At 41.3% G+C, this 27,856-nt stretch overlaps 1 long non-coding RNA gene across 1 annotated transcript; it reads right to left on the reverse strand.

Annotated features, from left to right (window-relative positions):
- Positions 1 to 8,831: 8,831 nt before the first annotated feature.
- On the reverse strand, positions 8,832 to 27,438 carry LOC131720986 (uncharacterized). Its single transcript, XR_009319797.1, has 3 exons — positions 27,332 to 27,438; positions 12,664 to 12,819; positions 8,832 to 9,113 (listed from the first exon to the last, which is right to left on the reverse strand). It is a non-coding gene; the product is annotated as an uncharacterized LOC131720986 (long non-coding RNA).
- Positions 27,439 to 27,856: the final 418 nt, after the last annotated feature.

Here is a 27,856-nt window from a genome sequence, read left to right on the forward strand (position 1 = left end):
TGACATTGCTGTTTGAAATATTCAAAGATTTTGTACACAGTTTTTTTTAATTTTATTTAATTTAATTTTTTTTAATAAATATTTATTAAAACTGGTCATGTCTTTTTTTGTAAAGCAGCACCAGCGGTTTACTGTGAACAATACATGATCATCTCTTGGCTAGTAATCAGGCCTTTCTTCACCTGTCACCAGATATTGTATATCACTGAGACCCATGATGTATTATTATTATTATTATTGAGTCATTTAGCAGGCGCATTTATCCAGAGCGACTTAAAGACGCTAGGGGGTGAATTATGCATCACAACTGCTGCTAAATAGTCACTTATAACCTTGGTTTTACATATTATCCGAAGGATGGAGCACAAGCAGGTTAAATGACTTGTTCACGGTCATACACAATGAGAGTGGCTGAGCTGGGAATGAACCTGGAACCTCCCGGTAACAAGCCCCTTTCCCTAACCACTGGACCGGTTCTACTTGTGCAAATACTGTTACTTTATCACCTCCTTCCCTGCAAAGTAGAAGGAAGGCCTCACTATATTCCACTATAAAGAAAAAGATAAGAACTATGTTAATCAGTATGGTTCTGCTAAAATAATATTAAATAGATAGATAATATAAAAACAAAATAAAGAGTTTTATTATCCAGAATGGGCAGTTAAAGGCGGGTTCTTTCATAGTGTTATGTTGTTCTCACTTAGTTGTATTGTGTGTATCATTGTCATACTCTTTGCAGCTTCGGAACCCCGTGCTCAGGACGGTTTTGTCTATACAGCTGTTTATTGCACGGAATGAGCAGTTAAAGGTCAGTTTGGTGGGTTTTTTCAATAATGTTATGTTGTTCCCACTTAGTTGTATTGTGTGTATAATTTTGGTCGCCTTTGCACCTTCGGAACCCAGTGTTCCCGGAAGTTTTTTGGTGATAAAAAGGGTTCTGGCCCAGAACGGGTTGATGACAGCGCGTTATTAATCGGTTATGATTGTTAAAATATTCTCCTCATATGTCTAAAGTTTTATGCTGTTTTTTAAAGCAATTGAATTCTTTAAAAGTACCGTTCCGGCTCGTTCCGGCTTTTACCCCATCCCCTAATACTGTATTACAGTAATTAAGTCTGCTTCTGTTCAAGCAGCTTCTTGAAGGATCCCAGGGTGTCAGCTTCAACTTCAACTTCAAGTCTCTGTGTAAAAAAAAAAAAAAAGTGCTTCCTCTTTCGTGTGCTGAATGCCCCTTTATCTAATCTCCATTTGTGACCCCTGGTCCTTGGTTTTTTTTCAGGTCGAAAAACTCCCCTGGGTCGACATTGTCAATACCTTTTAGAATTCTGAACTTGAATCAGATCACGCCGCAGTCTTCTTTGTTCAAGACTGAACAGATTCAATTCTTTGAGCCTGTCTGCATACAACATGCCTTTTAAACCCGGGATAATTCTGGTTGCTCTTCTTTGCACTCTTTCTACAGCAGCAATATCCTTTTTGTAACGAGGTGACCAGAACTGAACAATTTTTTATACCTTCCCCACATTGTCTTGATGAAGACATTTCCAAGTCAACATAAACTCCTAGTTCTTTTTCATAGATTCCTTCTTCAAATTTCAGTATCTGCCATATGATATTTATAATGCACATTTCTATTGTCTGTGTGCAGTACCTTACACTTTTCTCCATTAACTGTAATTTGCCATGTGTCTGCCCAGTTCTGAATGCTGTCATTATTATTATTAATTAATTTAGCAGGCGCCTTTATCCAAGGCGACTTACAAAGACTAGGGTGTGTGGACTATGCATCAGCTGCAGAGTCACTTAATTACGTCCCACCCGAAAGACGGAGCACAAGGAGGTTAAGTGACTTGCTCAGGGTCACACAATGACTCAGTGGTTGAGGTGGGATTTGAACCGGGGACCTCCTGGTTACAAGCCCTTTTCTTTAACCACTGGACCACACAGCCTCTAGATCATTTTGAATGACCTTTGCTGCTGCAGCAGTCTTTGCCACTCCTCCTATTTTTGTGTCGTCTGCAAATTAAACAAGTTTGCTTACTATACCAGAATCTAAATCATTAATGTATATTAGAAATAGCAGAGGACCTAATACTGATCCCTGTGGTACACCACTGGTTACTTCGCTCCATTTTGAGGTTTCTGCTCTAATCAGTACTTTGTTTTCTACATATTAACCACTCCCTAATCCATGTGCATGCATTTCCTTGAATCCCTGCTGTGTTCAGTTTGAGAAATCTTATGCAAAACTTTGTCAAAAGCTTTTTGGAAATCTAAATAAGCCATGTCATATGCTTTGCAATTATCCATTGTCGATGTTGCATCCTCGAAAATGTATCCCTGTGCTTTACCATAATTCGTTGTGCTTTCCAAGGCTTTTCCTGACCTCTCTCTGCTTTAAAATGCTTCCCGGTGCTTTACTAGACCTCTCTGTGCTTCACCATAATTTGCTTGATTTGTAGTTCATTTCTGGTATTTAATGTCTAATGCTGAAAACTAGATTTTATCAGCCCAAAACAATGCAGCACTGACTTTCTCCCACCTGCTACGCTCAGTACAGCAGGTCACAGAAAAGCCAGTACAGACGCACCGATAGGCTGATTAAAACCGCTTTAGAGTATGCATTATATATTTTTAAAATTATATTTCACTGAGGGTTTTTTTTTGCCTAAGTGCTTAGAAATACAAAAACGCCCATCTACAAACGAAAGATGCGTAGTTTGCGTTGCTTGCGTTGTGCAGAAGTTCACAAGGTTTCTTCCCCCCCCTCACCAACTGAAAAAATGTCCCGATTTTTCACTCTTGCTATCTGGTCACCCTAGGTCAAAATGGCAAAATAAATATGCACACAGGTTTAAGAGTTTAGTTTAGTAGAAAGGCTCGAGTGAACAGAATTAAGACAGCTAGCCGAATGCTGACACATAGCTTAAAATCGTAGTGGTCTGAAGAGACATGTGCAAGTTTCTGGAGTGTCATGACTATATAACTGCAAGCCCCGACGCTTTATCCTGTGTAAGGTGAAGAGGAGATGAGAGGATACTAAGTAGCCAATTGTAAGTCACTGACGGACTTTCATTGTATTTAGTAATGCGTAAAATGTAAGATTGTGTTCTCGCTGGTTCGGTGACGCTGCCTATTTGACTTTTAAAAATACATTCACAGCGAATATATGCAAGTATATTTATTTTCTGTATACTTAAAACATTTAAACAGTTTACATGCAAGGTATATAGTGGTTGGGAGTGTTCGGTAGACAGTTTTCCATCTTAAATATTTTGGGAACTGAAAAATGAGTGTTTTGAATGTGTACTGTAGCAATGGCGGGCATTGGCAAATTAAAGTTGCTTTCAGCTTCTTGCAATTTACAGTGAAAAAAATAGGCATTTTATTTCTTACAGTACTTCACACTATGAATTCATACTTTTATCAGCGCTGTGCATTTGGTTACTATGACAAGGCAGTCAAACATATAACGACTTTATCATGATTGGTGTTCGAGTCATGCTACATGACCTAGCAAGGGGACTTTTTTTGACCTGCAAAAAGAAACAAGGACCAGTGTTACAAATGGAGATTAGATAAAAGGGGCATTCAGAACAGAAAATAGGATGCACTTTTTTACACAGAGAATTGTGAGGGTCTGGAACCAACTCCCCAGTAATGTTGTCGAAGCTGACACCCTGGGATCCTTCAAGAAGCTGCTTGATGAGATTCTGGGATCAATAAGCTACAAACAATCAAACAAGCAAGATGGGCTGAATAGCCTCCTTTCGTTTGTAAACTTTCTTATGTTCTTAAGTCAGTGGCATGTATCATGTTACAATGTATTAATAATTTGAAGGTAAGGTTTGCTGTTAACTTCTCCCGTGTATGAGATTTAATTTTAAAGGGCAGCAAATATGGAAATTACACGTTCCTTTTCATTAGCGTGTCAACAATTTAAAAAGGTTTATAAAACTTGAAAAATGTTGCTGAATGTGTCACTTAAGGTTGTTTTTTAAAAAAATCTTTTTGTCTGCTTGTTACGTTTTTTGCAGCCAGCACAATCTTTGTTTAGCTGTACCTGAGAGAATGCAGTGAAAACGAAAGCAGCCATATTTAGCGGGAAACAAGGTATTCTCAGCACAGCTAAGATTTTAATTTTGGTGTGAAGGCAGCAGGAGCTTAGCATGATTAATTTTTGCTTGACAGACGCCCTCATGCAGGGCGACTTGGGTAACAAGTTATCACAATATAGCAAAGATTACAATACAGCAAAGAAAAACAAACAATACAGTTTTGTTTTGCACAGTGTGTTTGTTTTTGTAGGTTGTATGCATGTGTGCTTTGTATTTGTAGTGTATATGTGCAACTACTGTGTGACAGTCTGGCTCGCAGTGGTGTGGTGGATGACGTCACGGACCAGGAAGTAACTGACTCCAAACAGTGGATGGGCGGGTGAAACTGAGTGCAAAAGCACTCAGCGTATTTAATAACAAACAAACAAAATATTTAAACAAAATACAAACAAAAGGGCACGAGGGCCAAACGAATAAATAAACAAACAAGTAAGTGCCGTGCTGGATTATCCAGCACGTATTAGCAATTGTTTTTTTAAATATTATTCCTTCTCTCCGCTCCCCGTACTCTCTACTCCAACACCCCAACATCAAGTGCAGAGAGCTGCAGGTTTATATACTCTGGCCGAGGGATTAACTAGTTGGTAATTATCTTATTATCCCCCGGCCAGAGTCTGCACGCGTTTGGTAAGGATGCATGACTGTCAGCTATTTAAGTAATCAGTAGCTGATCAGCCATGCATCCTCACGGGGTTTTTAAATAATAATATAAGACGCGGCGCTTTTACCCGCGCCGCAAACAAAAATACAAATAATAATAAATAGGGGCGGGACACTCCGCCACACATGCCCCCCCTTGTGCGCAGCACACATGGCCCCAACGGCCACCTCCCCCCTCAGTCTTAAAGTCCCGGAAGAGGGGGAAGCAAGTTACTTCTGGGGGGTGGCCATGGTGGAATCTCTGGCACCCCCCCATTCTTCGTGGCCGGCAGCTCCCTCTTCCGGGGCTCCCGCCACACTCTATCCTGCCGCGAAAGTGCGGCTGGGGGAGCTGGTCTCCTGACCTCTCCCCCCTTCTTCATGGCCGGCAGTTCCCCTCCGTGGGGCTCCGACCACATGATCTCCAGCCGCGAAAGTGCGGCTGGGGGAGCTGGTCTCCTGACCTCCCCCCCTTTCTTCATTTCTGGCAGCTCCCTTTCATGGAGCTCCGGCCATCGTGTAGCGACCCCAGGCGAAGCAGGATCCCTGGCGACCCCAGGTGAAGCCGGACCCTCGACGACCCCAGGCGAAGCAGGATCCCTGGCGACCCCAGGCAAAGCCGGACCCTCGACGACCCCAGGCGAAGCAGGATCCCTGGCGACCCCAGGCGACGGCAGCAGCAGCGGACCCTCGGAAGGCGACGGCAGCAGCAGCGGACCCTCGGAAGGCGACGGCAGCAGCAGCGGACCCTCGGAAGGCGACGGCAGCAGCAGCGGACCCTCGGAAGGCGACGGCAGCAGCAGCGGACCCCCGGAAGGCGACGGCAGCAGCAGCGGACCCCCGGAAGGCGACGGCAGCAGCAGCGGACCCTCGGAAGGCGACGGCAGCCGCAGCGGACCCTCGGAAGGCGACGGCAGCCGCAGCGGACCCTCGGAAGGCGACGACAGCCGCAGCGGACCCTCGGGAGGCGAACTCGGGAGGGGAGCCCCTGGCCATGGAGGCGGCAGCGGGAGCTCCACTTCTCCCTCGTACCCTGTGTCCGATGCAGAACAGCCATCCCCAGGCAATGGCGATGGTGGGAGGGGAAAGCAGTCCTCCCACAGCGGCTGAGACGGAACCAGCAGGTATTTACCCTCTGCTGGTGGAGCTGGGAGTGGCAAGCAGTCCTCCCACGGCGGCTGAGGCGGAACCAGCAGGTATTCACCCTCTGCTGGTGGAGGTGGGAGGGGTAAGCAGTCCTCCCACGACGGTTGAGGCAGAACCAGCAGGCATTCACCCTCTGCTGGTGGAGGTGGGAGGGGCAAGCAGTCCTCCCACGACGGTGGATGTGGAACCAGCAGGCATTCACCCTCTGCTGGTGGAGGTGGCGGAGGCAGAGGCAGCTCTTGCTGCTCTGCTCCTGGTGATGGTGGAGACAGAAGCAGCTCCTGCTGCTCTGCTCCTGGTGGTGGTGGAGGCAGAGGCGATGGGGCGGATGCTGGCCACTCAGAGGGAGGCTGTGGCGGTGCTGGCTCCCTCTGCTGTGGCGGCTGGGCTGGTGTGTGCCGTGCTCCCTTCAGCAGCATAAATAGAGGCTGCTGGGGAACACCAGCATCCTGCCCTTCTCCCCCCCAGAAAAATTCAGGGGGTTGAGCCTGTAACTCCTCCCCTTCTGGCTCTTGGGACTGCAGCTTGGGTCCTAAGGCTGTGGAAGTGCAGACTTCCACCTCTTGGGCTATGGACGCACCGACTCCTCCCTCTTGGGCTGTGGACGCACCGACTCCTCCCACTCGGGCGTAGGACGTTCGGGCTCCTCCCACTCGGGCGTAGGACGTTCGGGCTCCTCCCACTCGGGCGTAGGACGTTCGGGCTCCTCCCACTCGGGCGTAGGACGTTCGGGCTCCTCCCACTCGGGCGTAGGACGTTCGGGCTCCTCCCCAGGCTGTGGAGGCGAAACCAGCAGGCATTCTCCCTCTGCTGGTGGAGACGGTAGCGATGGCTCCTCTCCCTCTGATGCTGGAGACGGTAGCGATGGCTCCTCTCCCTCTGATGCTGGAGATGGCAGCGATGGCTCCTCTCCCTCTGATGCTGGAGACGGTAGCGATGGCTCCTCTCCCTCTGATGCTGGAGACGGTAGCGATGGCTCCTCTCCCTCTGATGCTGGAGACGGCAGCGATGGCTCCTCTCCCTCTGGCGCTGGAGACGGCAGCGATGGCTCCTCTCCCTCTGGCGCTGGAGACGGCAGCGATGGCTCCTCTCCCTCTGATGCTGGAGATGGCAGCGATGGCTCCTCTCCCTCTGGCGCTGGAGACGGCAGCGATGGCTCCTCTCCCTCTGCTGGTGGAGACGGTAGCGATGGCTCCTCTCCCTCTGGCGCTGGAGACGGCAGCGATGGCTCCTCTCCCTCTGATGCTGGAGACGGTAGCGATGGCTCCTCTCCCTCTGATGCTGGAGACGGTAGCGATGGCTCCTCTCCCTCTGATGCTGGAGACGGTAGCGATGGCTCCTCTCCCTCTGATGCTGGAGACGGCAGCGATGGCTCCTCTCCCTCTGGCGCTGGAGACGGCAGCGATGGCTCCTCTCCCTCTGGCGCTGGAGACGGCAGCGATGGCTCCTCTCCCTCTGGCGCTGGAGACGGCAGCGATGGCTCCTCTCCCTCTGGCGCTGGAGACGGCAGCGATGGCTCCTCTCCCTCTGACGCTGGAGACGGCAGCGATGGCTCCTCTCCCTCTGACGCTGGAGACGGTAGCGATGGCTCCTCTCCCTTTTGTGCTGGAGATGGCAGCAGCAGGGTCTCTCCCATATCCGCAGCCAGGTAGTTGAACACCATGGCTGCGATGTCTGGGAGGGAAGCTGGGTGGTGTTGCTGTTCCCAGGCCTCCCAGCGCTCCCCATCTCTTGCCCACAGGAGGTTGATCACTGCAGGGAGGGCTTCCTCATAATCCCTCCCCGGCTCCACCAGCCAGTCCCAGACTCCCTCAGAGGAGAGTGCATTCGTCCTCTTTGGAGGATGCAGGTCCTCCCTCACTGGACGCTCTGGCTCCTCTTTCTCCTGCCATGGAGGGGGTTGGTCGGGTGCTATGTGACCCACCTCCCCAACAGCGAAGCACCACTCCTCACCTTTCAAGCAGGTGGGGCAGACGTCCAGCATGGTTGAGCTACAGTGGGACCTGCGACCGGCCCCACGCTGCTGTAGCTGCTGCTTCCTCCGTCCGCTTCTTCCCATATTTTTTTTTTTCCCCAAAAAACACACAAAAACACTTTGAAAAAAAAACGAACAAAAAAACGAGCTTTTCTTTCCTGGTCCGGCTATTGGAGGCGTTTGTTTTATCCCACTTCTGACACCATATGTGACAGTCTGGCTCGCAGTGGTGTGGTGGATGACGTCACGGACCAGGAAGTAACTGACTCCAAACAGTGGATGGGCGGGTGAAACTGAGTGCAAAAGCACTCAGCGTATTTAATAACAAACAAACAAAATATTTAAACAAAATACAAACAAAAGGGCACGAGGGCCAAACGAATAAATAAACAAACAAGTAAGTGCCGTGCTGGATTATCCAGCACGTATTAGCAATTGTTTTTTTAAATATTATTCCTTCTCTCCGCTCCCCGTACTCTCTACTCCAACACCCCAACATCAAGTGCAGAGAGCTGCAGGTTTATATACTCTGGCCGAGGGATTAACTAGTTGGTAATTATCTTATTATCCCCCGGCCAGAGTCTGCACGCGTTTGGTAAGGATGCATGACTGTCAGCTATTTAAGTAATCAGTAGCTGATCAGCCATGCATCCTCACGGGGTTTTTAAATAATAATATAAGACGCGGCGCTTTTACCCGCGCCGCAAACAAAAATAGAAATAATAATAAATAGGGGCGGGACACTCCGCCACACACTGTTACAAATTGCAAAAGATATTCGCCTTGCTTCACTCGGCACCATACATTTTCAGTCTTGGCTACTTTGCTCTGTTTTAATAGTTTTAATTCATTTAAATCATGTTTGTAATGTAAACTATTTCCAGTGACGTCAGACCTAAGATACCTCTTGACTGTAATAAACAAATACATTCTCAACTTCACAATGTGTCCACAAGTGTTCAACAGTCCAGACCTACAGTTTCCAGTCGCAAGCAAGCAAAGAAAATAAGTGACAATACATAAACGTATCCAGTGTTTAAATGTTCTGCACGTCCATGGCATTCTAATGTTCAGTTAATACACTGTAAATATTTGTGTAGTATAATATACTTGCAGCTCTCCTGCAAGTTCTCTTCAGAGTTGCTGGTTCTTGGATTGTCAATTTCCCCTTTCACTCTGATCCTGACACAATCTTTCTTTTATTCTTTGGACTTCAGAGACTCATGCAGTGCATCCTACAAGAAAGGAACAAATACATCAAATGCAATAGAGTATAAAACCAGTATGTTCAGATGTGCAAATAATAGAACTTTATAGGAGGTATGCTACTCAAAATTGAAAAGTATGCATTGTCACAATGCATTTCTGATAAAAATGTTGTTCTTCATTTCTGTTTAAAAACTTTTATGAACTGAATTGAAATAGAAATGTATTGCAAATGAAGTACCTGTGGCACAATAACCCTCTCTGGCCTGGGCGATTTTGAACGTATCACAGTCTGCTGCAAACAGATTATCTAGGTCCAAGGAGATGACAAAACAAAAAATAGGAGTGGAGTTCGACTCCTACCCCCACCCTCCAGGCCAGATAGGGGTTAAGATATTGCTCTACCCCATTTTTTGGAAGAAATCTGCATAATTTGAATAGGTTTTGGAGAGGTGTTGACTAGAAATTAGGATATCAGTGTTTTATTTTTAAATAACTGACTATAACCGATAGGTGTTACAGAAACTTGGTTGTCTAAGAGTGATGGAGACGAATATAATATTAGTGGGTACACACTGTATAGGAAAGACAAGCAGGACAGAAGAGGCGGAGGGATAGCGCCATATATAAGAAATAGCCTTGAAGCCCAGGAGTTAAATCAGGACAAAGATAATGCAGAATCAATATGGGTCAGAATAATGGACACAAATTCAAAGGGCAGAATAATAATACGAGCATGCTATAGACCGCCAAATTCAGACGCTGAGAAAAATAATCTGTTATACAATGACATTCGAAATGCGTGTAGAAAAGGAGAAACCATACTAACAGGGGATTTCAAGTTCCCCCATATAAAATGGGAAAACCCGATGGGGGGCACAACGGACGAAATTGAAATGGTGGGAATGACAAATGACTGCTTCCTAACGCAATTTGTCAAGGCACCGACTAGAGGGGAGGCATGCCTTGATTTAGTCTTTTCAAATAATGATGAAGACAGAAAAACTAAAACAGAGGTCAGAGCGCCATTGGCAAACTCAGACCACAACATGGTCTAATTTGAAGTATTTTTTAAAACCCCAAAAGTAATGACTAAAGCTAAGGTTTACAATTTTAGAAAAGCAAACTATGAAGATATGAAACAGAGACTAACAGATGTAGATTTGAGTAAAATAGAGAAAACATCCACAGAAAAAGGATGGCTGTTTTTTAAAAATGAAGTACTAGAAACAATTACATCCCAAAAGTAGACGAATCTAAATCTAAAACAAAATGGCCAAAATGGTTTAATAGATCAATTAAAAAACATATTCAGCGAAAAAAGGCACATTACAGAGCGTTTAAAAGGGACCAAAAACAAAGTACACAGAAAGAGTACTTGGAACTGCAAACACAAGTCAAAAATAAGTTAGAAAGGCCAAAAGAGAGATAGAAATCAATATTGCTAAAGGGGCTAAAACCAATTCGAAAATGTTTTTCCAATATTATAGCAGCAAGAGAACATTCATAGATGAAGAAAAAAAAATAGCAAATATATTAAATGATTACTTTTCACAGGTTTTTACAAAGGAGGACACGGACAACATGCCCGGCATGTTGACCTGTTCCTATCCAGTTTTAAATAACTTTAGCATAACAGAGGCAGAAGTGTTAAAGGGACTAGGAGCTCTTAAAATAAACAAATCCCTTGGGCCTGATGAGATCCTCCCAATAGTACTCAAAGAAATGAAAAGTTATTTACAAACCGCTAACCAAGTTCATGCAACAGTCTCTTGACACAGAGGTTGTACCGACAGACTGGAAAATAGCAAACGTAATACCGATCCACAAAAAGGGAGACAAAGCCGAACCAGGTAACTACAGACCAATAAGCCTGACTTCTATTATATATAGAATTATGGAAACTATAATAAGATCCAAAATGGAAAATTACCTATATGGTAACAATATCCTAGGAGACAGTCAGCATGGTACGGATTACTGATTAGAGGAGAAACCTCAAAATGGAGCGAGGTAACTAGTGGTGTACCACAGGGATCAGTATTAGGTCCTCTGCTATTCCTAATCTACATTAATGATTTAGATTCTGGTATAGTAAGCAAACTTGTTAAATTTGCAGACGACAGAGGAGTGGCAAACACTGTTGCAGCAGCAAAGGTCATTCAAAATGATCTAGACAGCATTCAGAACTGGGCAGACACATGACAAATGAAATTTAATAGAGAAAAATGTAAAGTATTGCATGCAGGCAATAAAAATGTGCATTATAAATATCATATGGGAGATAATTAAATTGAAGAAGGGAACTATGAAAAAGACCTAGGAGTTTATGTTGACTCGGAAATGTCTTCATCTAGACAATGTGGGGAAGCTATAAAAAAAAAAAAGGCCAACAAGATGCTTGGCTATATTGTGAAAAGTGTTGAATTTAAATCAAATATTGTGTTAAGTTCTGGTCACTTTGTTACAAAAAGGATATTGCTGCTCTAGAAAGAGTGCAAAGAAGAGCAACCAGAATTATCCCGGGTTTAAAAGGCATGTCATATGCAGACAGGCTAAAAGAATTTAATCTATTCAGTCTTGAATAAAGAAGACTACGCAGCGATCTGATTCAAACATTCAAAATCCTAAAAGGTATAGACAATGTCAACCAAGGGGACTTCTTTGACTTGAAAAAAAGAAACAAGGCCAAGGGGTCACAAATGGAGATTAGATAAAGGGGCATTCAGAACAGAAAATAGGAGGCACATTTTTACACAGAGAATTGTGAGGGTCTGGAACCAACTCCCCAGTAATGTTGTTGAAGCCGACACCCTGGGATCCTTCAAGAAGCTGCTTGATGAGATTCTGGGATCAATAAGCTACTAACAACCAAACAAGCAAGCCAGATGGGCTGCATGGCCTCCTCTCATTTGCAAACTTTCTTATGTTCTAATACGTATCCTTTTGATTGATGATCGCTTGTTGTCAAACGTTATGTTATGCAATAATATTTAACTTAAATGCATTAGTTAGCATCTTCTGAAGGCAGTGGGAAAAGGGTAGGAAAGTAAATAAATTGACTTATAGCCTGATCCAGTTTTTTCTCGAAAAAAATGGGAAATGTGTCACTAGCGATGCTAACAACTACACATATTGCTTATGGGATGGGTACCCTTAATCAACATGATTAATATACACAAACATTTATGTTGTAATCTAGAAAATATTATAGCGGCCCAGTCAAAAGACAGAGACTTTGGATATTTATAACTGTAAACAGTTGCCTATGCGTTTGTGTAGAACAGTCTATGTCTGTGTATTGGAACTGTGTTAGAGACTGGGTCTGGCTTTAGTCCAATCATCAGCGTGCATTGCAGGTTGAGGTTTGGGGCTTGCAGATGTGTGGCGATGGTTGGTCGCCTGGTGTGGGAAAAGTGTGTTCTGCAGGGATTGGAATGCGTTTTGCAGGGATTGGAGTGCGTTTGTCGCTCTCACATATTATTGTGGGGTGTTGGTTGGCTGTGTGGGAGGGTGAAAGAGGGTGGATAAAAATAACTGCAAAAGCTCTATTCTGTTGGATCCGGGATTTAAACTTACATTGTGAAGGAACTGAGATGGTCAAACAGCACTTGGAGCAAGGCTGTTTATCTTTGTCCTTTTTGCAGATTTAAGTTATCATGCTGATTTTGCAGGGCTGTCCTCATCATAGGTGGAAACATGGGCAAAGCTCCTACAACTCAAGACTGCAAGACTCTGAAAAAAAGAATAAATAAATGGAGTCACAAATTTTATAAATGTATAATAACTAAAGCATTTAAAATGTGTCAGAAATGGGTTTGATTACATTGTTTCAAAGTCACACTTAAAATGTGTACCACAACAAAATGCATAGGTCACAATAAATTGTTAAAAAGGAAAGGAGAAAAGTCGTTGAAAACCAAAAGCACCAATTAAAATGTATTTACAGGTCAATGTGTGACGCGTTTGGCTTTTAACTTATTTTAATTAGCAGTTCTCATAACGGGGGCACGGAATGTAGGCTATGGGTGGACATGAAAAGCTTCAGGAAAAAATAGTCAAACATATTATGTACTGTAACTGTATATACGAATGGCTGTGTTTGAATGAAATCCTTACAGTTCTTATTTAAGGAGTTTAACTTAGTTTTTGGTACTTGGGGGTGGGTGTTGTGACGTAATTACCCAGACACCATAAATTGAGTCCCGCCCAAATATCCTTCCCTCTTTGCAGTCACCCTCCTTTCAAAAGCACATTCTGTCGCTCTCCACTCCAGAGCTGCGGACTCCGTCCACTTGTCACCCGTTGGCGCCTCGATCACCGTTATGTGGGTGACGTCACTCGCACACAGACACTCACGTAGGCAGGCAGGCAAGTCTGCCAGTGAAACATACATTCATTCACGCACGCAGCAGTACACGAAACAGGTTCGATTGATATGGTGTCAGACACGCGTAACTTACTGTTTCATTTCGTACAGTCATATATATATATATATATATATATTATATATATATATATATAATATATATATTGTTTTTGCTCACATAATCAATTACTAAATCCTATAAACACTTGTATCTGCCTCATAGGCAGTAACCTGATGTTATCGAGTTTCGTATTAACTTGAAGGGAGGGAAGGCGGTCAGAATTCTCAATTTGAAAATCACAACATTCTTCTCAGGCGCCGCTTGATTTTCTTGGCCCGCTAAACTCCACCTATGACGTTTTGTCGATTTTTTCATCTGCGCTTTAGGGCTTTGGTAACTTTTAGTGTCAATCTTACCTTTTCTGATTTGCGTGAACTATTTACACTTATTCAATTTAAATATATTTGCTAGCAATTCTTTCGAATATACAATATTCAATTTTTGTTTTTATATAGCGGCTAAACATTAAGTTTCCTCAAAGCGCTGTACAGGAGAACAATAAATACAAATAAAACAGAATCTTAATTCTTAAAAGGAACACAAGAAATGAATACATTGGTATAAATACATTAATAAAGAGTGGTAAAAACTTAGGCTAACAATAGGTAACGTTATTATTTCTAGCAGCAAATTAAAATATTGGCTATATATAAAGTGTAAAGGGATTTAATTACCAACCGCTTTCCTCCAAGTCTGGAACGCCTCTGACAATTATATTGAGATTTTCTCGAGGCAGAGACTCACGAGACATGAACTGCCTGTTTTAAAATGGTTCTTTAAAAGAACCCTTTGACTTGAGAATGAAAACGGTTCTATATGAAACCATTGAATGCTGTAAAGAACCCTTAAAGGGTGCAAAGAACCATTTTCTCTATGGTGAAGCTACGCCCCTGGACTGATGATAGGTGTACCGACGCAAAAAAAAAAAAAACCCCACACACACCACAGCTGAAGAGAAGTAGACTTAATTACAGTAATACAGTATTAGGGGATGGGGTAAAAGCCGGAACGAGGCGGAACGGTACTTTAATGAATTCAATTGCTTAAAAAAAACAGCATAAAACGTTAGACATATGATGAGAATATTTTAACAAATCAGAACCGATTAATAACGCGCTGTCATTAACCCGTTCCGGGACAGAATCCTTTTTATCACCAAAAAGCTCCCGTAACACTGGGTTCTCAAGGTGCAAAGACGACGAAAATTACACACACAATACAACTAAGTGGGAACAACATAACACTTGAAAAAACCCACCGAACCGACCTTTAACTGCTGCCCATTCCGTGCAATAAACAGCCGTATAGACAAAACCGTCCGGAACACGGGGTTCCGAAGGAATACAGAGCATGAAAATGATACACACAATACAACTAGGACATCATAACACGATTGAAAAAAAAAAAACATCTTTCATTTCCCATTGCGTGCAATAAACAGCTTGATTAATAAAGCTGCCCAGAAGACGAAAAATAAGATGCACATAATACAGTGAGTAACATACTTACAAAAACTGTCCGAAGTGTTAACCGACCTTTAATTGCCGATTCACTGCATGAAATGGGTTAATATGACATGATCTACTGCAAATTCAAATAATGGGTACTCAGCGAAAAATGGCACTTTACAGAGCGTTTAAAAGGGACCAAAAACAAAGTACACAGAAAGAGTACTTGGAACTGCAAACACAAGTCAAAAAGGAAGTTAGAAAGGCCAAGAGAGAGATAGAAATCAATATTGCTAACGGGGCTAAAACCAATTCGAAAATGTTTTTCCAATATTATAACAGCAAGAGAACATTCAAAGAGGAGGTTAAATGTCTAAGAAACACAAATGGCAAAATCATAGATGAAGAAAAAAAAAATAAAAAATTTCAGGTTTTTACAAAGGAGGACACGGACAACATGCCCCACATGGTGACCTGTTCCTATCCAATTTTAAATAACTTTAGCATAACAGAGGCAGAAATGTTAAAGGGACTAGGAGCTCTTAAAATAAACAAATCCCTTGGGCCTGATGAGATCCTCCCAATAGTACTCAAAGAAATGAAAAGTTATTTACAAACCGCTAACCAAGTTCATGCAACAGTCTCTTGACACAGAGGTTGTACCGACAGACTGGAAAATAGCAAACGTAATACCGATCCACAAAAAGGGAGACAAAACCAAACCAGGTAACTACAGACCAATAAGCCTGACTTCTATTATATGTAAACTTATGGAAACTATAATAAGCTATAAAATGGAAAATTACCTATATGGTAACAATATCCTGGGAGACAGTCAGCATGGTTTTAGTTAAGGGAGATTGTGTCTAACTAACCTACTTGACTTTTTTGAGGATGCAACATTCAAAATGGATAATTGATGGTTTATTTAGATTTCCAGAAAGCTTTTGACAAAGTCCCGCATAAAAGATTAATTCTCAAACTGAACGCAGTAGGGATTCAAGGAAATGCATGCACATGGATTAGGGAGTGGTTAACAAGTAGAAAACAGAAAGTATTGATAAGAGGAGAAACCTCAAAATGTACCACAGGGATCAGTATTAGGTCCTCTGCTATCCCTAATCTACATTAATGATTTTGATTCTGGTATAGCAAGCAAACTTGTTAAATTTGCAGACGACACAAAAATAGGAGGAGTGGCAAACACTGTTGCGCAGCAAAGGTCATTCAAAATGATGTAGACAGCATTCAGAATTGGGCAGACACATGGCAAATGAAATTTAATAGATTAAAGTGCAAAGTATTGCATGTAGGAAATAAAAAATGTGCATTATAAATATCATATGGGAGATAATGAAATTGAAGAAGGGAACTATGAAAAAGACCTAGGAGTTTATGTTGACTCAGAAATGTCTTCTCTAGACAGTGTGGGGAAGCTATAAAAAAGGCCAACAAGATGCTCGGATATATTGTGAAAAGTGTTGAATTTAAATCAAGGGAAGTAATGTTAAAACTCTACAATGCATTAGTAAGACCTCACCTAGAATATTGTGTTCAGTTCTGGTCACCTCGTTACATAAAGGATATTGTTGCTCTAGAAAGAGTGCAAAGAAGAGCAACCAGAATTATCCCGGGCTTAAAAGGCATGTCGTATGCAGACAGGCTAAAACAATTGAATCTATTCAGTCTTTAACAAAGACGACTACTCGCTGATCTGATTCAAACAGTCAAAATTCTAAAAGGTATACAGAATGTCGACCCAGGGGACTTCTTTGACCTGAAAAAAATAGACATTTCATTTCTTACAGTATTTCACACTATGAATTCATACTTTTATCAGCGCTGTTCATTTGGTTACTATGGCAACGCGGTCAAAAATATAACGTCTTCATCATGATTGGTGTTCCGAGTCATAATACAAATGACGTTTTTTGACCTGCAAAAAGAAACAAGGACCAGGGGTCACAAATGGAGATTAGATTAAAGAGGCATTCAGAACAGAAAATAGGAGGCACTTTTTTTACACAGAGAATTGTGAGGGTCTGGAACCAACTCCCCAGTAATGTTGTTGAAGCTGACACCCTGGGATCCTTCAAGAAGCTGCTCAATAAGCTACTAACAACCAAACGAGCAAGATGGGCTGAATGGCCTCCACTCGTTTGTAAACTTTATGTTCTTATGCTAGTTGATTTTTACTGTCTATATAAACTGTACTTTTAAGCCTTGATAGAACACCTGCAAAGAGCCACTGATTAGTATGTTAATATTGTACTGGATCATAACACTACATTTGCCTACAAATTCAGTGACAACAGAGAATATCATGTTATTGACCAGATCTTGTTTTTAGTCATTAAGCATAAGAAGCAAATTTCAGCTATGCGTTATACTTTCAGGAAAACAAAATGGAGCAAAAACAGTTCTATGTCTTAGATGTGGAACCCTTTATCTGGTGCTGTTTGAAACCACATGTAAGATTCTGTATTTGTACTTTATAATAATCAGTTTAATAGTCCATGCAGTATGCTGGGAACTCTGTACTCATTTCTCTGCTGAATGTGCTTAGCGTTGACAATCATTCAAGCTTGTGTTGGTAAGTTTGTGGTACACTGGATGTTGTTGTAGACTGAATGATGAGAATATACGGGTTAGAGAACATCAGCTTGCTCCTCAGTTCCCATGTGCTTCTTCTTGGTCCATGCATCACTAATGATAGAGAATTTGTCCATATTACTAGATGTACATATTTTAAAAGAGTCATAAAAGAAACGTGTGTGTGTACTTTTAAAAATGTTGACGGTGTAACCACATATAAATTGTTGATTGTTCACTTTAACAAGCTATTGTTGATGAGACTGTTTTTAGAGTGAGATGCAAAAGCGGCAGTAAATGTGTGCTATTAAGATTGCAATGTAAACAAGTGAAATGTCGGTCGGATTGTTAAACTGGATCTCATTTTTAACGTGGTAGGCCTATGTGTTGGGCATGATGAGATTGGGGTTTCATTAGCCTTTAATGTAAGATACAACCCCTGTGGGTACGAATGAGGCAGAGCATTTATGATTTATTTATTTTTTACAACACAACACAAGCCAGTGTTTATTAAATTAATAAGAATAAGGTAACGGGAACTCGGAGCAAATAAAAGACTGAAGTTATTTGTAAACTCCAGCGGCCACGACAAAGCCCAATAATAAACCCCCCCCAGATAACCCCACAATCACTCTCCACACCCTTGCTCAATGTCCAGCAATTCAGTAAATTCCCCTTCATCAGGGACCCGCTTCGAGGCGTTGGACCCCGGGGAAATTTCCCTATCCTCTCGGTGGGCCTGTTCATACCAGGTGGTTCCTGGTTCAAATCCCAACTCGCACTGTGTGTGACCCAGAGCAAATCACTTTGTCTCCTTGTGCTCCGTCCTTGAGACGTAAAACCGAGGTCCTATTGGAGGCGACTGTGATGCATAGTTTACCCCTAGTCTCTGGAAGTCGCTTTGGATACAAGCGTCTGCTAAAATGACTAATTAATAATAATAATAATAATAATAATAATGAATTATTAAGAGGCAAAACTGCTTGATGCAGAAACTCCAGACCGCACCCAAATTCCCATTGAGAATGGGTAATAACCATTTGTTTTGACTGCTATGGCTTAATATTGTTTGGTACTGTACTGGAAGTTAAATAAAGGTTTTGTTGATTGATGGGCTACACTTGCATCAGGTGTCTGATTTATTACTAACACCTTCCAGGAATATTCTAAAACATTTGTGAGGTTTAAAAATCTTACACTCTTGAAAAAGTATTCCAAGAAACCGTATTTCAGGGGTTCCAAATAGTATACAAATAACCTTTTTAAACAGCAGGCTAATCAACCATAAATAAAACGTTGAACTCTTGAAGGATTAATAAGAAACCCTAAAACACCCAAAGAACCCACAGGGGTTCTGATCTATAGAACCTTCTAATACTAAAAAAGCCATGCAAATTGACTAAAACGCACAGATTTTGTGCATGGCTCCACATTTGAAAGCCATATATTCAATTAGACTTCAGCAGTAAATACCGCGTTGGTGACTAAACATTCCGCTACTTATTAGCAATAGAGGTCACACTGTAGCATGGGCTAAACTGAGTTTAAAATATAATTTATGGTAGCCGCCTATGCCACTGAAGGCACTACCTTAAAATTAAGTTAAATATTTTAGGTTGTTATCACCAGGTTATTTTATTTGGGCCAGGGGATAAGGTCTTGACCAAATACAACACAAACACAATAAAAATGGCAGGGATGTAAAATAGTCAAATTTATTTAAAACACAATTTCGTTTCAATTCTCATATTGCACAAACTAGTGCTGTCTATTAGTTACAGCCAAATACTTCAATTCGATACATTGTTTCAGGGGTTCAGTCGTTCTCTCTGGCATTACACTGTTACATAGTTTACTATAGCAGCAACTCATTTAGAGCAAGAATACATTGTTTCATTTCTCTCGTATTCAGACACACACAACTAGACAAGGCAGGAGGTTCCCAAATTAGACAAAAACGGTTTATGAAAATGTTTGTGTTTATTTTATTTAAGCATATGACACAATGTAAAAACAAATTCATTTTTTGAATTAAATGGGAAATGCATCAAGGTTTCTGTATTTGAAGTCATCCTGCATAATATTAAAATCTAAACTGTTTCTTTGTTTGCTCGTTTTTCCTTACATGTTGTAAACTACATAATTGTGTGTTTGCTTGCCTTTGCTACCAGCAATTCTAGACCTTTGCAATAAAGAAAAAGATAGAAACTATGTTAATCAATATGGTTCTGCTAAAATAATATTAAATCGATAGATAATATAAAAACAAAATAAACAGTTTTATTACCCGGAATGGGCAGTTAAAGGCGGGTTCTTTCAATAGTGTTATGTTGTTCTCACTTAGTTGTATTATGTGTATCATTGTCATACTCTTTGCAGCTTCGGAACCCCGTGCTCAGGACGGTTTTGTCTATTCATCTGTTTATTGCACGGAATGAGCAGTTAACGGTCGGTTCGGTGGGTTTTTTCAATAATGTTATGTTGTTCCCACTTAGTTGTATTGTGTGTATATTGTTCGTCGTCTTTGCACCTTCGGAACCCAGTGTTCCCAGGACCTTTTTGGTGATAAAAAGGGTTTTGGCCCAGAACAGGAGGCTGTGTGGTCCAGTGGTTAAGAAAAGGACTTGAAACCAGGACGTTCCCGGTTCAACTCCCACCTCAGCCACTGACTCATTGTGTGACCCTGAGCAAGTCACTTAACCTCCTTGTGCTCCGACTTTCAGGTGAGACGTAATTGTATGTGACTCCGCAGCTGATGCATTGTTCACACACCCTAGTCTCCGTAAGTCGCCTTGGATAAAGGCGTCTGCTAAATAAACAAATAATGTAATGAGGTTAATGAGGTTAGTGCGTTATTAATCGGTTCTGATTGTTAAAATATTCTCCCCATATGTCTAACTTTTTATGCTGTTTTTAAAAGCAATTGAATTCATTCAAGTTCCGTTCCGGCTTTTACCCCATCCCCAGTATTAGACTTGAGTCGAAAACAAAATAATCGGTTATAAATGAGTACTATCATTTTCCATAAACGACCAGCTTACATTTTCGTCCTCACTGTCAGACTGAATATTACCAAAGGTGTTTTCAATCATTGTGTTTCTCACTGATGACTTCCATTTTCAAACCATTTTAGGTTGTTGAAAAACTAAAAGAAAAAAAATGCTCTGAAGCACCTAAGGAGATTCCTCGGACGCTCTTTCAGTGTCAGATTGAGTTTATGAACACACCCTATATCTTTCTAGGAAATTTGAATCAAAGGATTCTTTTCCTTTTCGTGAAAATAATTCTGTAAACGTGCCTGTAACAGGGAGAGATCTGGACTGGCCGTCTAACGCAGGCACGATGCTGCAGGGAGGGGGCGGCAGTCCCGTGGGGTCGGCCTGTCAGTCATGGCGGTGAACTGTGTGGCATCCATGATTTACTTCCCAGTACGTCTTTTGGTTTTTTTCTTTAAAAGGGCAGACCTGAGGAAACAGCAGAGTATTATTTTTATAGGGCACACAATCCCATTAGAGCCCGCCTACCAGCCACTCAGAGAGGGGGAAAGCGCACACACCCTCCTCCCCACCTCTCCGTGTCACCGCCATGACTGACAGGCCGACCCCACTGGACTGCCGCCCCCTCCCTGCAGCATCGTGCCTGCGTCAGATGGCCAGTCCAGATCTCTCCCTGTTACAGTGCCTGAGAAGTAATTAGGCTATTGTATTTAGCTGTATCAATTTACTGTAAAAGAACTGCTTCATTGACACTTCAATAGAAAAAGCGGGCATTCCAGGTTTCCCAGGATGCTTAGAACACATTAATGTGATCTGGCAAGAAATTCAAATCGGCTAAAAAGGAGAGGAAGGAGCTCCATGTGACATCCCTGGATTTGGCTAATGCACCATTTCTCCACTGGCTTTTACCATGGCAATGGAAGTAATCATTAGGGCATCAAATTGGGTAAAGGTGAGGCAATACCAACAATGTCTGAGAAGCCAGTGAAGAGTCTTGGGAGATGGTACGACGAGGATCTAAAGGACACAGTTTGTGTGGGAGAAGTTAGACAACAAGCAGTGGAAGGGTTGAAGAGCATAGACAGCAGTGCTTAACCAGGCAAACTAAAACTCTGGTGCTTTCAGTTTGGTCTACTGTCGAGGTTGCTGTGGCCACTGACTGTGTACAAGGTTTCTTTGACAACAATAGAGAAGCTGGAAGCTTTAATCAGTTCATACATCAGGAAATGGTTGGGAGTTCCACGCTGCCTCAGCAGAGTGGGACTTTATGGTAAAAGAATACTGCAGCTACCAGTCTCCGCTCTAACCGAGGAGTTTAAGTGCGCCAAGGTCAGACTGGAAATGACATTAGTAGATCACGCGACAAATGCGTAAGGGAGGCAGCACCTGTGTTGAAAACTGGAAGAAAGTTGACAGCAAAGAAAGCTGTGGAGAATGTAAAGGCTGCCCTTCGAATTGGTGATATCATGGGGCAAGTTCAGCATGGAAGAGGGGGTCTTGGTCTCAGTTCAGCTCCTTGGCCAAGAGTTGCGTCGCAGAGTGAAGAACTTATCTGAAGTTATCTGACTGGCACAGAGGATGGAAGGTGCCCACTTGAAGACCCCAGAGATGTACCCTACTTAGCTCAATCCAGACGGTTGTCGTCATGCTGATGCGCTGGGGAGACCGCACTGCGGTTGATCCCCGGAACCAGCATCGCAGCCGTTGTGTGTGCTGATGCGCTAGGGAGGCAATAAGCCGGTCCCTGGAGCCAGCATTACACTTCAGCCATCAACACCAGACAGAAGGATATCTACATCATCATATGGAAGGAAGCGCAAATGGATGGAGACACAGATGGATAACATTAGTTTACTGTAAAGCTACGTCTTAGTTGGTGCTTATCTTGGCGAGAGCCGAGTTCAAATCAGCATGAAGTTTTAACATCTACTCTCGTGTAATGGAACTCATGTGTTTAAGCAACTTTTTAAAATTTACGTGTTGCAACCATTAAAAGGTAAAGTTGCTTATCTGAAAACCGGTTTTATTTCTTTCTTTCTTTTTGCTTTGAACACCTTTTTAATAATGAAAATTTCAAATCAAAACATTTTGATGGCAGAGGCGCTTAACATAAAGTTAAAAATATCAATAAAACGGTACAAGCCATAGAAACAGCAGAATAGTAAGACTCGCATAAGAATGGAAACGATAGATCATAAATTCATTTTCAATAGAGCCAGGGACAGCGTTCCACAGTACAAGGGCCCTACAACTGAATGCTCTACCTGTGTTTTACTTCAAAGCCCTTGGGAACGTAAGGGCCCTTCAGGGCTTCATAGGTTAGCAGCAGGACCTTGAAACCACTTGTAGACCACACCGGGAACCCATTTAGGGCTGTTAGCACAGGGGAGATATGCTGACGTGTTTTTGTTCTGTTGGAACCCTGGCCGCAGATAAATAAACATGGATATTAACCGTGATATGGTTGGTAGAGTAATTAACAAAACAGAGTTATTTTTTTTAAAAAAAGGTCAGGTTCTCTATTTTATTCAACATAGCAACATCTGATGCATTTAAATCATTTGTTTCAGATATGGGATAGTTTACAGAGTGTCTCGGATTGAAGTTTTTTTTAACAAGTTGTTACTACCTAGGCAACTGCCTAAACTTGTGCAAAACTACAATTGGGGTAAGAAATAGCAATAGTGGCCAAACTGGGGGAAAACAAGCAACACACAAAATCAGTATAAATATACACTATCAAAACCAAACACAAATGAAACACAGCCACATTATCAACACCAAGCAAATCAAATTATATTGTAACAAGAAAGCACAAGCAGCATGCAACAAACATATTCCTTAATCTAATTCATAGCACACAGTTTTAAAAAGATTTAAAACCTTTTCAAACAGTTAAAGCACATGGCTTACCTGAGGTATCCTTCCAAACAAAGCTTCCCCAATGCCACAGGTGTTCTCAGTTTATACAAATAAAATCCAGGGTGCGTCCACCAGAGGGAACTCTAACTTAACCCATTTTCTGCCAAACTGGCCACATGAGTTTGAACTTTTAGTTTCCTTTTTGGATTCTTGGCTCACCTCTTATTCTCATTTGTTTCATTTCATTTTTTATAATGATCAAAAAGATGACATACCAAAATGTTATAGTGTCTTATGAACACCTCCTGTGTCTGCTGGCTTTCATTCCAGCTTAACTCCCAGTTAACTAGACCCTTCATTTCACGGATCATTTTTAATAGCCAGTTTAACATGCCCTTCATTTCACAGATCATTTTTAATTGCCAGTTTATACTTGTTTTCAGCTTTAAAGTAGGAGATTTCAAGTTAGCTATAACATTTTATCAGTCCACTAACTTTAACTCTGCAACTGTTTAGAGCTGAAAAACAATTTAAGGGTCTAATTAAGCCAATTATCAGTTCAGTTGTTAATATTAAAGGTTTTCTGACCATCGGGGATCGCTTTTGTGGCGGGATTTTAACTTTCCGACTTGTTCTGAGCAAAAATCCCTGATTCACACAGTATGAAGGATGTTATGCAAATTAAGCGGGTACCTAATTAACATTTGCTCTCAAATGTAATTATTTACGGTTTATCTTCTCTATTTGATTTTGCTGTTACTACTAACTTTATTGTAATTTTAACTGCTTTTATATGTAATGTGATATTTTGTAACAACTGTAAGCCGCCCTGGCTAAGGGCATCTAAGAAATACATTTTTTAAAAAGGCTACAGTAAAATAGGAGCTCTCTAAAAATTTACTTTTTTTCCTCTTTGTCCTGATGTACTTGATTTATTATTAAATGTCTCCTCTCTGCATCTCCTGAAACACGCGTCTGTTTTATTTTTCTCCGCCTTAATTATTATTATTATGATTTATTTCTTAGCAGACGCCCTTAAGGTACCGACGAGAGTGGAGGTATGCCTTGATTTAGTCTTTTCAAATAACGAAGACAGAATAACTAAAACAGAGGTCAGAGAGCCATTGGCAAACTCAGACCACAACATGGTCTCATTTGAAGTGTTTTTTAAAACCCCAAAAGTAATGACTAAAGCTAAGGTTTACAATTTTAGAAAAGCAAACTATGAAGGTATGAAACAGAGACTACCAGACGTAGATTGGAGTAAAATAGAGAATAGGGATAGGGATCATTCAAGAAGCTGCTTGATGAGTTTCTGAGATCAATAAGCTATTAACAACCAAACGAGCAAGATGGGCTGAATGGCCTCTTCTTCTTATGTTCTTATCCAGGGCGACTTACAGTTGTATACAAAAAATACATCAATCGTGATGTAGTGCAAATCAGACCTGTCCATTGATTGAAATCCTGAAATGAAGAATAAACTGTAATTTGAATGACCTTTGCTGCTGCAGCAGCAGTCTTTGCCACTCCTCCTATTTTTGTGTCGTCTGCAAATTTAACAAGTTTGCTTACTATACCAGAATCGAAATCATTAATGTAGATCAGGAATAGCAGAGGACCTAATACTGATCCCTGTGGTACACCACTGGTTACCTCGCTCCATTTTGAGGCTTCTCCTCTAATCAGTACTTTGTTTTCTACATATTAACCACTCCCTAATCCATGTGCATGCATTTCCTTGAATCCCTGCTGCATTCAGTTTGAGAATTAATCTTATGCAAAACTTTGTCAAAAGCTTTTTGGAAATCTAAATAAGCAATGTCATATGCTTTGCAATTATCCATTGTCGATGTTGCATCCTCAAAAATGTATCCCTCTGCTTTACCATAATTTGTTGTGCTTTCCAAAGCTTTACTTGACCTCTCTGTGCTTTAAAATGCTTCCAGGTGCTTTACCATACCTGCCTGTGCTTTACAATGTATCTCTGTGCTTTATAATGTTTCCCTGTGCTTTACCAGACCTCTCTGTGCTTCACCATAATTTGCTTGATTTGTCGTCCATTTCTGGTATTATATGTCTAATGCTGAAAACTAGATTTTAGCAACTCAAAACAATGCAGCACTGACTTTGTCCCATCTGCTTCGCTCAGTACAGCAGGTCACAGAAAAGCCAGTACAGATGCACCGATAGGCTGATTAAAACCGCTTTAGAATATGTATTTTTTTTTTTTTTGCATGCGGGCAATAAAAATGTGCATTATAAATATCATATGGGAGATTGTGAAATTGAAGAAGGGAACTGTGAAAAAGACCTAGGAGTTTATGTTGACTCTGAAATGTCTTCATCTAGACAATGTGGGGAAGGTATAAAAAAAGCTAACAAGATGCTCGGATACATTGTGAGAAGTGTTGAATTTAAATCAAGGGAAGTAATGTTAAAACTCTACAATGCATTAGTAAGACCTCACCTAGAATATTGTGTTCAGTTCTGGTCACCTCGTTACAAAAAGGATATTGCTGCTCTAGAAAGAGTGCAAAGATGAGCAACCAGAATTATCCCAGGTTCAAAAGGCATGTTGTATGCAGACAGGCTAAAAGAACTGAATCTATTCAGTCTTGAACAAAGAAGACTACGCGGTGATCTGTTTCAAACATTAAAAATCCTAAAAGGTATAGACATTGTCAACCCAGGGGACTTCTTTGACCTGAAAAAGTAAAGAAGGACCAGGGGTCACAAATGGAGATTAGATAAAGGGACATTCAGAACAGAAAGTAGGAGGCACTTTTTTACACAAAGAATTGTGAGGGTCTGGAACTCCCCAGTAATGTTGTTGAAGCTGACACCCTGGGATCCTTCAAGAAGCTGCTTGATGAGATTCTAGGATCAATAAGCTACTAATAACCAAACGAGCAAAATGGCCTCCTCTTGTTTGTAAACTTTCTTATGTTCTTAAGTCAGTGGCATGCATCATGTTACAATGTATTAATAATTTGAAGGTAAGGTTTGCTGTTAACTTCTCCCATATGTAAGAGTTAATTTTAAAGGGCAGCAAATATGGAAATGCACTTCATTAGCGTGTCAACAATTTAAAATGGTTTATAAAAATTGAAAAATGTTGCTGAATGTGTCATTTAAGGCTGTTTTTTTTTTTTTTAAACTTTTTGTCTGCTTGTTACGTTTTTTGCAGCCAGCATGATCTTTGTTTAGCTGTACCTGAGAGAATGTAGTGAAAACAAAAGCAAAACATATTTAGCGGAATACAAGGTATTCTCAGCGCAGCTAAGATTTTAAATTTTGGTTTGAAGGCAGCAGGAGCTGATTTTTAAGTTTTGCTTGACAGATGCCCTTATGCAGGGCGACTTGGGTAACAAGTTATCACAATATAGGAAAGAGATTACAATACAGCAAAGAGAAAAAAAAGCAATACAGTTTTGTTTGGGGATTTTTTTTGTTTCTGTTTGCACTTTGTCAAATGAAACGGTTTTTGCAGTTATTGTGCACAGTGTGTTTGTTTTTGTAGGTTGTATGCATGTGTACTTTGTATTTGTAGTGTATATGTGCAACTACTGTTACAAACTGCAAAAGATATTTGTCTTGCTTCACTCAGCACCATACATTTTCAGTCTTGGCTACTTTGCTCTGTTTTAATTGATTTAAATCATGTTTGTAATGTAAACTATTTCCTGGGACGTCAGACCTTAGGTACCTCTTGACTGTAATAAACGAATACATTCTCAACTTCACAATGTGTCCACAAGTGTTCAACAGTCCAGACCTACAGTTTCCAGTCGCAAGCAAGCAAAGAAAATAAGTGACACTACATAAACGTATCCAGTGTTTAAACGTTCTGCACGTCCATGGCATTCTAATGTTCAGTTAATAAACTGTAAATATTTGTGTAGTATAATATACTTACAGCTGTCCTGCAAGTTCTCTTCAGAGTTGCTGGTTCTTGGATTGGCAATTTCCCCTTTCACCCTGATCCTGACACAATCTTTCTTTTATTCTTTGGACTTCAGAGACTTATGCAGTGCATCCTACAAGGAAGGAACAAATACGTCAAATGCAATAAGAGTATAAAACCAGTATGTTCAGATGTGCAAATATTAGAACTTTATAGGAGGTATGCTACTCAAAATTGAAAAGTATGCATTGTCACAATGCATTTCTGATAAAAATGTTGTTCTTCATTTCTGTTTAAAAACTTTTATGAACTGAATTGAAATAGAAATGTATTGCAAATGAAGTACCTGTGGCACAATAACCCTCTCTGGCCTGGGCGATTTTGAACGTATCACAGTCTGAGGCAAACAGATTATCTAGGTCCAAGGAGATGACAAAACAAAAAATAGGAGTGGAGTTCGACTCCTACCCCCACCCTTCAGGCCAGATAGGGGTTAAGATATTGCTCTACCCCATTTTTTGGAAGAAATCTGCATAA

Source organism: Acipenser ruthenus, chromosome 46, assembly GCF_902713425.1.
Source record: "Acipenser ruthenus chromosome 46, fAciRut3.2 maternal haplotype, whole genome shotgun sequence".
In the NCBI taxonomy this organism is placed as follows: domain Eukaryota; kingdom Metazoa; phylum Chordata; class Actinopteri; order Acipenseriformes; family Acipenseridae; genus Acipenser; species Acipenser ruthenus.